Source organism: Epinephelus fuscoguttatus, linkage group LG3 (genome assembly GCF_011397635.1).
Source record: "Epinephelus fuscoguttatus linkage group LG3, E.fuscoguttatus.final_Chr_v1".
Taxonomy (NCBI): domain Eukaryota; kingdom Metazoa; phylum Chordata; class Actinopteri; order Perciformes; family Serranidae; genus Epinephelus; species Epinephelus fuscoguttatus.
Genome location: NC_064754.1, coordinates 17,845,158 through 17,857,505, shown reverse-complemented (window position 1 = coordinate 17,857,505; position 12,348 = coordinate 17,845,158).

The window sequence follows — 12,348 nt, the reverse complement described above, 5'->3', positions numbered from 1 at the left end:
TGGAGATGTATCAGAACTCTCTGTTAACAATACTATTAAATTCATGCCCATATGTATCTTGTAAGCAAATCCAAAGTTTAGTTCTTAATAACGGAAGGCAAGAATACAAAACATTCAAATGACCCTCTGAGAAAATGCCTGTATTTATTGGGTTTTATAATTTTTGGATGCAGCCCACAATTTCAATTTGCTCATTGTGGTCTGGCAGGCCAGGGATGAATTCACACGAGACAGACATTGTCTTTCAAGAGGACTACTGTTAGCGCTATAGGAAAAAATGATACACTTGAATTTTATTTGTTTTCATTTTTATTTTCTGAAACTTTTTACCTACAGAATCCTGCAAACACTTTTATGTTATGTTTTTAGTGATACAGGGAAATTATTCCTCTGCTCAGACTGCACAAAAAGTACTGCTATAATGTATATAGTAATAATTTTTGATCTTGTTAGAATCAGAGGAACAAAGGAGGAGCCAATATAAGTGCAGAGTGAAAGAAAGCCTATATTACCCATGCATGTAAACATGTGTCAAAGCATGCATCAATCAAAAACTAAATCTAAATCTAAAAACAACCCTAACATCCCCGAAAATGTAATGACACATCAGCACAGAGCACCAGTGGAGATTATTACAGATACCAAAAAGGCATACCATTTTATTTTCAATTTTCCCCCCGGCTTTTATTTTCTCAACATTTACTCCTCTATATCATAACTTTTTCATTAGACTTGTTCTGTACTTTTCGCTCAATTTTCTTCCATTAAATCACTTGCTGGTCTGGTTCAGTGACTGAAAGAAGAATAATGCTGCACTTTATAGGCAGACCACAAAGTACTCCACAAGTCCTGGTCGCACCGTCTCTCTTTTTGACAAGCACGACCACACAACACAGTTTTACTCCATTTCTACTCTAACTACTAGTTAAGGACATGAGCTACTGACTTACAGCTGATGAGGCATTCAGGTCAGCTGGAAGCAACTGAGTGATCCTAAGCACTGCTTCTTAACCTCAATGCACTCACAGTTATGCACAAACTTAAACAACCATAGTCATCTCTAAAACTGCAACGATTAACTGTTTGGTTGTCAACTATTGAATTAATTGGCAACTAATTTGTTGATCAGTCAATCAGTTTGAGTGATTTTTTTTAAGAAATGACAGTCAGCTTAAAGGTGCTGTATGTAAGAATGTGGCCAAAACGGTTACTGCATTCAAATTCAAAATACTGCCGCGAGTCGTGTCCGCCCCCCCTCCTCTACAGATTTGAGGTTGCTGGACAGCGGCACACTGGAGACTGATTTGTTTGCCCAAGGGTGGCTGCCATGGCAGGCACGCATCGCCACGTCCTTGATCTTCAGTTTTCCAGCGGACCGTTCGAGCAAGTCCGGCTTCTCTGCTGCTAACGCTGCTGCCGGGATACAGCTGAGACTGCTAATGCTATGTACTGGGACACTGCTAATGCTGCTTGCCGTGCTGCTGTAGCTCAGTCGTAACTGTAACTGATGCTTAGACTCTACTGACTGCGTGACTGGTAGCGCAACAGGCCAAAACACAAATTCAAAAGATAAACATGATTTGCGGACTGTAAAAATGTTTTTTAAATGCGAATATTCTGGCTGTACTATTGTTGTCCCTGAGATCAGTATGTTATATGAACATTATTCCTTAGTCTCTGTGACATATTAGGATGATTTTATGACTATTTGCTTTAGATTTCCTACATATAGCTCCTTTAACGTCGGGTTCACACTACACTACATTTTTGTCTATTCCGACAGTCCCTATGTCAGATTAGGTGATTGTTGAGTCATAAAATCGTGCCGTGACTTGGACGACAGGCATGACAGACTACATGTTGGTCCACACAGATCATTCCTGGTTGTCTTTCATGGGGATGTCTTGAGGTATCCCAATGCGGCGTCAGCTGTCGTCTACTATGACACACTACACGAGATAAAACGATGGATTATCACATACGACACTTACCCAAAGCCGGGTTGAAAGGGCAGCAGGCTGAGCAAAGTATTCTAGATGCCCCTCTCCACACCAACATTTTCCAGCTCTTCCTGAGGGATCACGAGGCGTTCCCAGACCAGAAAAGATGTGTAATCCCTCCAGCGTGTTCTGGGTCTACCCCAGGGCCTCACACCAGTTAAATGTGCCCAGAACACCTCTAACGGGAGGCGCCCAGGAGGCATACTGATCAGATGCCTGAACCACCTCAACAGACCCCTTTCAACACAAAGGAGCAGCGGCTCTACTCCGAGCTCCCACTGGATGTCTGAGCTTCTTACCCCATCTCTGAGGCTAAACCCAGCCACCTTTTGGAGGAAACTCATTTTGTCCACTTGTATCTGCAATCTCATTCTTTCAGTCATTTGGTCGACACGTAGATGAACCAGTAGATTGAAAAACAGAACTTGATGAACACAAATGAAAACAAATCTTTATGGGAATGTGGATCTACAGATCAGTCTGAAGTTTGCCTTTAGTTTAAATGATTCACATTTTATTGCAAGTGTGTCATATGCCATGGGACTGGCATTGGTCTGGTCTTGACTTGTCTTGCCCTGGTTCAGTCTTGACTTTGTCTCAAGCCCTCAAAGTCTTCGTTTTGTCTCCCTCTGGATACACTCTGGTCTTGGTCATGACTTGGTCTCGGTTTTGGTGGTCTTGACAACAACACTGACACCAACCTGTGGTTTCAGCTTTATACAATTTTTAGGGATGCACCGAATATTCGGTAACCGACCGAATATATTCGGCCGAATATTGCAAAAAAACACACATACGGTATTCGGTGGAATAAGTTAAAAGCAAGGCCGAATAATAGTGGTGTGTTTTGATAATGCAATCAAATGGCGTGCCTTGACGGGAGGAATAAAATGTTGGCAGTGTGGCAATCCGTCCATCACCACACTCGCATTTGCGACTAAAAATAGTTTTGAGCGAGCAAAATAGGCTTAAATCATTCAGCACGCTGTGCGAGCAGCCTACAGATGTCAACCAGCAGCAGAAACGAAAGGGGAATCCCGGTTGTGGGTTGAACGGTGGTCACAGACACAGACAGTAACGTTAATGTATTCCTGTCAAATACGGCGGCCATCGGCTTACCGGCAACGGAGAAGTCGGTTCCAATAATATCCTCTTCTTGGTGTCATGACTGCCCAGAAGTACCTGAACAGCCGAGCCAGCCGAACACAGACCGTACGTGATGTGTCAGAGGAGAAACGAGCCTTTCACATTTCTCTCTTTCTGGCAGTAACAGCCCACAAACCTCACCGCACTTTAGGGACTGTTCGTTACTTATGAAGGGACTTGTCAGGGGAGGAGGGTGGCTGGTTGATTTTTATTTTATTTATTTATTTTATTTTGATCCCCCCTATGTTAATCACTTATTGATGCTGTTTTTGAAGTATGAATAAGTCAATACGTAATTTATTCCACTGAAATATCATTGATGTATTATAGAAAAGTGATTTATCTTTTTATAAATGACAAAAGGCACATCTGCCTCATTTTCGCTGTGGTATTGTGATACTACTCAGAACCATGATATTTTCATTGGTATCGTACAGTGGGTCCCAATTTTGGTACCGTGACAACACTAATCTGGAGGGGGTTCATCTGCAAAAACTAATGAAAAACTAAACAACGGTATTTGGTATTCAGCCAAGCGCTTAATAGTATTTGGCTTCGGCTTTGGCCACAAATTTTCATCTCGGTGTATCCCTAACAATTTTGATTAATCTTCTCAGTGTTTGTCAGATTTAAGGGATCACTGGTGTTTTTCACAGCAAAAACAAGCAGTGAGCTTTGTATTTTTTTTTAGTTTTAGTTTTGGTAAATGTCACTTTGTCTGGTTTATGCATGAGTATGTCTCGCACTTAAATTCACATTTGATTCAACAGGCCCTATTTGCACCACTTCCCAGCTTTCAAGAGACTGTGGGAGCACCCCAGGGAGTTTGGTAAATAGGACTCTAGGAACTGGTAGTGTTCATTTCCCAGGAAATCTTGATGAAAAAGAGCATGAGTAATGTCCTCGGGGTGAAGATGAGATTAGAAGAAAATAAAGTTGCTTTGCTGTTGAGAAGTGACTCACTGCAAAGTCATACTCTGAAGTCTAAAGTTACAAATCTCAAGGCGTGACACATTGCCATGAAAAATTTGGTAAAAATCACACCTTAATTATGTAAGTCATGCTTGAGTGTAAAAATGACTCCAGTGTTCCTTTTGTCATCTAATACATCCATTCGTAATAGCTATTTATGTTCTCTGTCACAGTGGCAGCCAGACCACACAGGGTAACCTCGGTTTCCTTTTCCCTGTCCACTGTCCCTGTCTTCCTGAGGCATTTCCTTGCCCGACGGAATATTTAAACCATGCAGCATGTTGTTAGGGGTCTCCCAGATGAAAAAGGTCTGGTATACCCACACATGGAGATAATCTGATGCCTAAATCACCTTGATGTAAAGGCGTAGCAATCAAATTTTAAGTTCACCACGGACATCCAAGGGTTTAATTATTCCCTGAGCAAAATTATCTTAGGCGAGAAAGTCAACACATACAGGTACAGGAAATGGCAAAGTTAAAACCGCCTGTAGGTGTACATGTAATTAAGAATGTCTGCCTGTGTGTGTTAGGCCTGCGATACACTGACAACCGATCCAGCTTATTAAACTGAATATCTTTGGACTGTTGGCTGAACAAAAGAAAACAATGTGACCCTGGGCTCTGGGAACTTGTTAAGCTTATTTTTTTCCTTTCATTTCCTGAAGATAAACAGATAAAAGGGTTGATTGAGAAAGTAATTGTTAGTTGCAGCATATTTTTATGACCAGAATACATGGGACACGGACATGACATGTCACGTAGGCTGGGAAGAGCGGAGGTTTTTTCACCTGCTATGCTGACTCTTTGAAGCCTGTGGTTTGCAGCCTCCCTGTGTGCATATTTAGTTTTGCCATGTGATTATGCAGTTGGTTATGCAGGGTTTGTAAGCGTAGGCTATACTAACTGGGACTGAATTTATTAACTGGATCATTTGAACGACAGGATACATTCATTTTATTGATTTATTTTAGTATGAAATGTTAAAACACCCACAAGGTTGCTCTGGTGTTTGGCATTGCCACCAGTACAATGATGTCTTTATTTTAATCATTTCAAACAGATTATACTCTTTTTCTTTTTTTTACAGTAGTTTTTATACTGTTGGAGGGCGCAGAGAAAAAAATAATAAATGAACCTTGTATAGGTAGAGATGAGCAGCACGATGGCACTTATTCTCCTCTGAAGAGCAGTTGGTCTACAAAACTGAAAGAATGTACATGTAAATTAAAAATGTGAGCAAAAATAAACTTGATTTTTTGTTTCCAATCTGGAAATCATCAGCTTGTATGACAACACATTCTCACTCCAACTTCTTCACATATTAATGTTCGGTCATGGACTTTCTATGTCGAGATACAGTACAGGCCAAAAGTTTGGACACACCTTCTCATTCAATGCGTTTTCTTTATTTTCATGACTATTTACATTGTAGATTCTCACTGAAGGCATCAGAATTATGAATGAACACATGTGGAGTTATGTACTTAACAAAAAAAGGTGAAATAACTGAAAACATGTTTTATATTCTAGTTTCTTCAAAATAGCCACCCTTTGCTCTGATTACTGCTTTGCACACTCTTGGCATTCTCTCGATGAGCTTCAAGAGGTAGTCACCTGAAATGGTTTCCACTTCACAGGTGTGCCTTATCAGGGTTAATTAGTGGAATTTCTTGCTTTATCAATGGGGTTGGGACCATCAGTTGTGTTGTGCAGAAGTCAGGTTAATACACAGCCAACAGCCCTATTGGACAACTGTTAAAATTCATATTATGGCAAGAACCAATCAGCTAACTAAAGAAAAACGAGTGGCCATCATTACTTTAAGAAATGAAGGTCAGTCAGTCCGGAAAATTGCAAAAACTTTAAATGTGTCCCCAAGTGGAGTCGCAAAAACCATCAAGCGCTACAACGAAACTGGCACACATGAGGACCGACCCAGGAAAGGAAGACCAAGAGTCACCTCTGCTTCTGAGGACAAGTTCATCCGAGTCACCAGCCTCAGAAATGGCAAGTTAACAGCAGCTCAGATCAGAGACCAGATGAATGCCACACAGAGTTCTAGCAGCAGACCCATCTCTAGAACAACTGTTAAGAGGAGACTGCGCGAATCAGGCCTTCATGGTCAAATAGCTGCTAGGAAACCACTGCTAAGGAGAGGCAACAAGCAGAAGAGATTTGTTTGGGCCAAGAAACACAAGGAATGGACATTAGACCAGTGGAAATCTGTGCTTTGGTCTGATGAGTCCAAATTTGAGATCTTTGGTTCCAACCGCCGTGTCTTTGTGAGACGCAGAAAAGGTGAACGGATGGATTCTACATGCCTGGTTCCCACTGTGAAGCATGGAGGAGGAGGTGTGATGGTGTGGGGGTGTTTTGCTGGTGACACTGTTGGGGATTTATTCAAAATTGAAGGCACACTGAACCAGCATGGCTACCACAGCATCCTGCAGCGACATGCCATCCCATCCGGTTTGCGTTTAGTTGGACGATCATTTATTTTTCAACAGGACAATGACCCCAAACACACCTCCAGGCTGTGTAAGGGCTATTTGACCAAGAAGGAGAGTGATGGAGTGCTGCGGCAGATGACCTGGCCTCCACAGTCACCGGACCTGAACCCAATCGAGATGGTTTGGGGTGAGCTGGACCGCAGAGTGAAGGCAAAGGGGCCAACAAGTGCTAAACACCTCTGGGAACTCCTTCAAGACTGTTGGAAAACCATTTCAGGTGACTACCTCTTGAAGCTCATGGAGAGAATGCCAAGAGTGTGCAAAGCAGTAATCAGAGCAAAGGGTGGCTATTTTGAAGAAACTAGAATATAAAACATGTTTTCAGTTATTTCACCTTTTTTTGTTAAGTACATAACTCCACATGTGTTCATTCATAGTTTTGATGCCTTCAGTGAGAATCTACAATGTAAATAGTCATGAAAATAAAGAAAACGCATTGAATGAGAAGGTGTGTCCAAACTTTTGGCCTGTACTGTATGTCAATAATAATGACAATAAGTCAAGTAAGTCAGTGGTTGTTGGGACCATCCACCACCTTTCCCATCGATCCAACACAGACTTTCGCCCCCCCGTGGCTCAGAGGTGGAGGGGGTCGTCCACCAATCGGAGGATCGGTGGTTTAATCCCTGGCTCCTCCAACCCGCGTGTCGAAGCATCCTTGGACAAGATACTGAATCCCAAATTGCTCCCAATGGCTGTTCTATCGGTGTGTAAGTGCAAGTGAATGGTTACTGAGTAGCAGGTGGCACCTTGTACGGTAGCCTCACCCACCAGTGTATGAATGTGTGTGAGAATGGGTAAATGTGATATGTAGTGTTAAAGCTCTTTTAGAAGTCGGAAGACTAGAAAAGCGCTTTACAAGTGTAGTCCATTTACCATTCACTTGAAAAATACAAATGAATGAATTAAAATATATTACAATATGAAGAGCAGCATAATGAGCGACATATGAAACTAAAACAAGTAAAGTTATAACACATCAAGACCATCTATAGAAAGGCTTGCTTATAAGGGTAGCTTTTTAGTAGCTATCTATGACAGGTGAAAGGTTCAGTAAATCTGATAGGTTAGGGTATATGATTCCAGGTGTATGGGGCTAAAACAACAAATAGTCTTTTCTTTTGCAGTTGGAGCACGGATGGATAAAAGGCCGAGATCTGAGAATCAAAGTGGTCGAAAAGTAGAATAAGGAACCAGGAGATGATAAATGTAAGTGGGGGCATGGTCATGAGGTGCCCTGTATGTCCAGATGGACTTCATAATGTGTTGTTCTGTTAATTTAACAAACAATAACCCATAACCCATAAAACCTTTCATGTGCATTCACTTGCTAGTTAAGCATCTTCGATTATTTAAACTGATCCAACAAGCAACAGTTGATAAGTTGATAAAGTTGATAAACCAAGACAGTGTCCATGATGATACAAATCTTAACCATTACCACAGATAATATAAAGTAGCACAAGGAGGTTGGATGGTCTATATTTCTTTCAGTTTCAATTCGAACTTCTTTTTCCCTTATCCAGGCTGCAGCAACATGAAATGTAGTAAAAAATATGTGGCGTTTAGAGAGGGACTGTCAATTGAACACTTTCCTTTTACACTGGGCCTGTGGAGGGGTTGTGAGAAAACCCTCAAACTTTCAACTACCATCTGTGAACACTCTGCTGCTCTCAGATGTCCATGTGTCACACCATTTCCATAAATGGGATTTTAGGACCTAAACCTAACCTAAATACACTCCATATTTTCAACATAAATCTGTTGATTTAAAAAACTGAATCACAGCTTACCAGAGGGAACTTATTCGCTTGCTGAGGCTGTGGTGATAAGTCTCTTCTTTAAGTTGCTATTTAATATTAGGGCTGCCCCCTTAATAGTCAACCAAACGTTTGTCGACCTGAAAGGTCATTAGTCTGCAAGATTTCATTGGTCAGTTATTGGCAGGGGAAAAAAAGACAAACAAAACAAGTAAACATAAAACTCCATTAGGAGCTGCACCTTGTCAAAATAAATCAAAACCTATATGACTGGACCATGTGGGAATTTAATAACACAGGAAGAGGTCACGCTCAGCAGTCAGACAGGAGTCTTTAAGATTTACTAGAGACTTTAATTTCCAGGGCTGGTACCTGCAGTTATTCCACAGGCTAGTTAAAAACATGTCGGGCAGGAAATCCAAAGTGTGGGATCATTTTGAGAAGGTGAAGGATGAACCCAAGGTGATATGTAAACTCATCTTCATTGGTCGACTACAAACATGACGTATCATCTGAAACATGGAAGTAGCTACATGCCCATTAGCCACTTAGCACAATCATTACTGCTTTGCCCACAGCGTCATTGACAGGCGGCTCGCTCAGTGTGTGACGTGCATTTGGAGATAAAATATAGGCCTATATTAATGAAGGTTCATTAGTATGGTTTTGTATTTCTCTGTAATGTAGCACAGTGTTAACAACGTTACTGATACTATTCTTTCTCACACCTTCAACTCAAACCATTGAGTTGCCCCGCCCAAAATATATAATTTAATAATTAAATTAATATTGTAAACATGTGGGCGGCTAGTCGACTAATGGCCCTAAATGACGACTACTGGTTGACTAGGAAAAAACTTATGTGGGGGCAGCCTTGTTCAACATAATACCTAAATGTACTGAAACAATGGTAAATGTGACAAAAAGGCAATTTATTATTTTTTAACAGTCAGACCATAGCATACTGCTATGTACAGTAGAAAATTCTGTTTGAATGAAGTGAATGTGAATAATCGCTGCTGTGAAGTAGGTACAGTGAATGTCAAGGTTGTAGCTGACTTGGACAAAAGCTTGTCTACACCTTAAGATACAACAAAATGTGAGGTTCTCACCGCCTTGAAATGAACAAAGATGAAAAAGAATTCATTAATTAGAATGTGCATAAATTGGTAGTCCCTGTAAATTAAAATTAATGTATGTTAAAAATGCCATTATTAATTTAAACCGTTCAAATTGGCATTTGATTTGCAGTTATCCTTTGTCTCTGTGATCTCCTGTGTTCAACAGGATACTAATGGAATATTGATGACTGTGACCTATTTAAGAAAAGCACAAGAGGTTAAAACAAGCAAAGAGCACTTTTGTGTTTATTCGGCTCCCTTGCTGTGCCAGGCCCCAGACTGGTAATGTCTCTAACATCTTTACACAGCCAGAATTGCCTTTGCTTCCAAGAATAATCAGCAGTGCTAGTAGTAAAGAGGTCTTTGTCCCTTCATTTTTATCCTATAAAAGGCCATTTAGAGAGCAATCATATCACTTCCATTTGTTCTGATTTTCACTGAGCAGCAGCATGTAAAGGGAATTAAAAAGAACTGCTCATGAGGTCAATTGAAGGAGCATTGAAAGGGTTCTATAAAAAGTAGGTTCCTGTCAAGACTTGCATTGATTTGTTCAACATTCTTGATAAAGTTCTCAGTGGGAGCATTCAAAGCAGGCCCCGGACAGTAGTAATACATATTTCAATTTCCAGACAGCCTTAGCCTTACTTAACGAATGTGAATGTATATAAAAATTGTGTTGATGTAGTACAAAATGGTTGTTTTCTGCCAAGAAACATCCCTTGAGGAGAGGGGCATTTAATAAATATTGTTACTGTAAAACAACCCTGTTGGGGTTTAGCAGTTTATATTGAAAGAGTGGTGAAAAATGGCCGTTTTCCTGTATTACCCTCGCCTGTTTCCCTTTATTTGCCCCATTTCTCAATCCATTATTTGATTTCTGTGGTTGCTTTTAGTCAGGACTTAAATTAATGTCTTTGCAGTGTTATGGATGTGTTGTGCTGTGTACAGTAAATGTGGAGGAGGAGAGAATATTTATACCAGAACCACTGGGGAAAAAAAATGTGCATATTACAGATGACTCGGAGGGTCAAAACCCATTCATTCCAAAAATGCAAGACAGCAGTAGTGAAATCATGCAGTGTTGGTGTAATTCCATCTTTGTGAGCTCTTTGTGTGGTGCAAAAAAAGTCCTTTGGCTTCATAATGAGCATCTAAGTAACCTATAACAAGCACTATTATACCTTTGCCACCTTATTCGGCTCTGTAAGAAGTCTCACGCTCCACCTTCTCTTGAGAACTCTTGTAGGTAATCTGTTAATCTCACTCAAGCGAGGCCTCAAGCGATTTCTGAGATATAACAGGTAAAGAAAAGTATTGCCACGCTCAGCGTCTCTCTAAACAATGACACTGTAGAAGTCTTTTTTCATTCCATTAGTGCTCTTTCTGTGCAAGTAATTGTACTTTTGCCAGTGATTTTACCTGAATTGAATTTTTCACACAGGGTTAATTTGATCGCCAATTAAGGGCTTTAAATATTTCAAATGTGTTCTAGCCCACTGTAATGAACATGAAGACTGTAAGGCTTCCAGTGTGGCGTAGTTTAAAAAACCCTGAAAGGACTCTTCAAGTGATATTCATGTGGTTTTTAAGTGTAATGTATGTGTTATAAACCCGATTCAGATAAACTGGGACCCTATAAAAATGTAAATATAACAGAATGCAATGATTGGCAAATCGTTTTCAACATTTACTAAATTTGATTCAGTACAGAGAAAAGATTGTTGATGTTCAAACTGATCAACTTTATTGTTTGTTGTAAATATACACTCAATCAGAATTTAATGCCTGCAACACGTTCCAAAATTGTTGGGACAAGGGCGTGTTTACCACTGAGTGACATCATCTTGTATTAAAAAAAACATTTGGCAAGTATTTGGGAATTGAGGACACTAATTGTTTAGGTTTTGACGGTGAAATTTCTTTCTCCAGATCCCCCCCCCCCCCCCCCAAAAAAATTTCCAAGATTTATAGACCTGCTATGTGACAGAAATGGGCCAAATCCCATCTGAACACTGTGAGACATTAGTTTGTTCACACAGGAAGCATCTTGAAGCTGGTGCCGCAACCAAAGGCTTCTCTAAGTATAGACCCTTTTAGGGCTGATGTCACAATGACGTCAGTTTGTTAGCTGGAGGCAAAATACAACTCTCCACCACAGGGTTGTAGGCTACATAGGAGTCTTAAATGTCGTCTTGTTGTGTTATTGGGAGCCAGAATAGGAGTCATGGCTCAAAACTTAAATTTTATCACATACCAGCCACCACTGCCCGTCAACAAAAACAAAGACAAAAGGACTGGACAGAGACAATCATTGAAAATGCTCACATGTGCAGCGCACACTTCATATCAGGTTAGGGAAAAAGTATTTCCTGCTGTTGGGATGAATAACGTTATGTGTATTAAGGGTTATCATGTCCACCTCATCAGAAATTGGGGAGGTATTAAGGGGAATATTGGATTTCTCTGCAACACTAACATTTTAGCGCATTGGCTAACATTAGCTTTGATAGCAAAACAAACTGGAAGAAACGGTTCAAGTGACGTCCTCCTCAAATCATCCATCCACTGAGTGAGAGCATACGGGTCGGCCAGTGTGGTCCCATTGATCAGTGTTTACTTATTCAAGTAACACTTGCGGTCCCAGAGAGCGAGCGACTTGACATGGTGCATTTGTAAATTCAGTCAGACGCTCTACACTAAAATGAGAGCCCTGCTGGTTGAAGAAACGAAGCATTATATTTCTATGCTTGGCGCTCTGCTGCTCCACCTCCACAGACAGAGTGCCCAGAGTGCGTTGTGCTACTCTTATAGTGCGACACTCTGGATAACTGAACCGT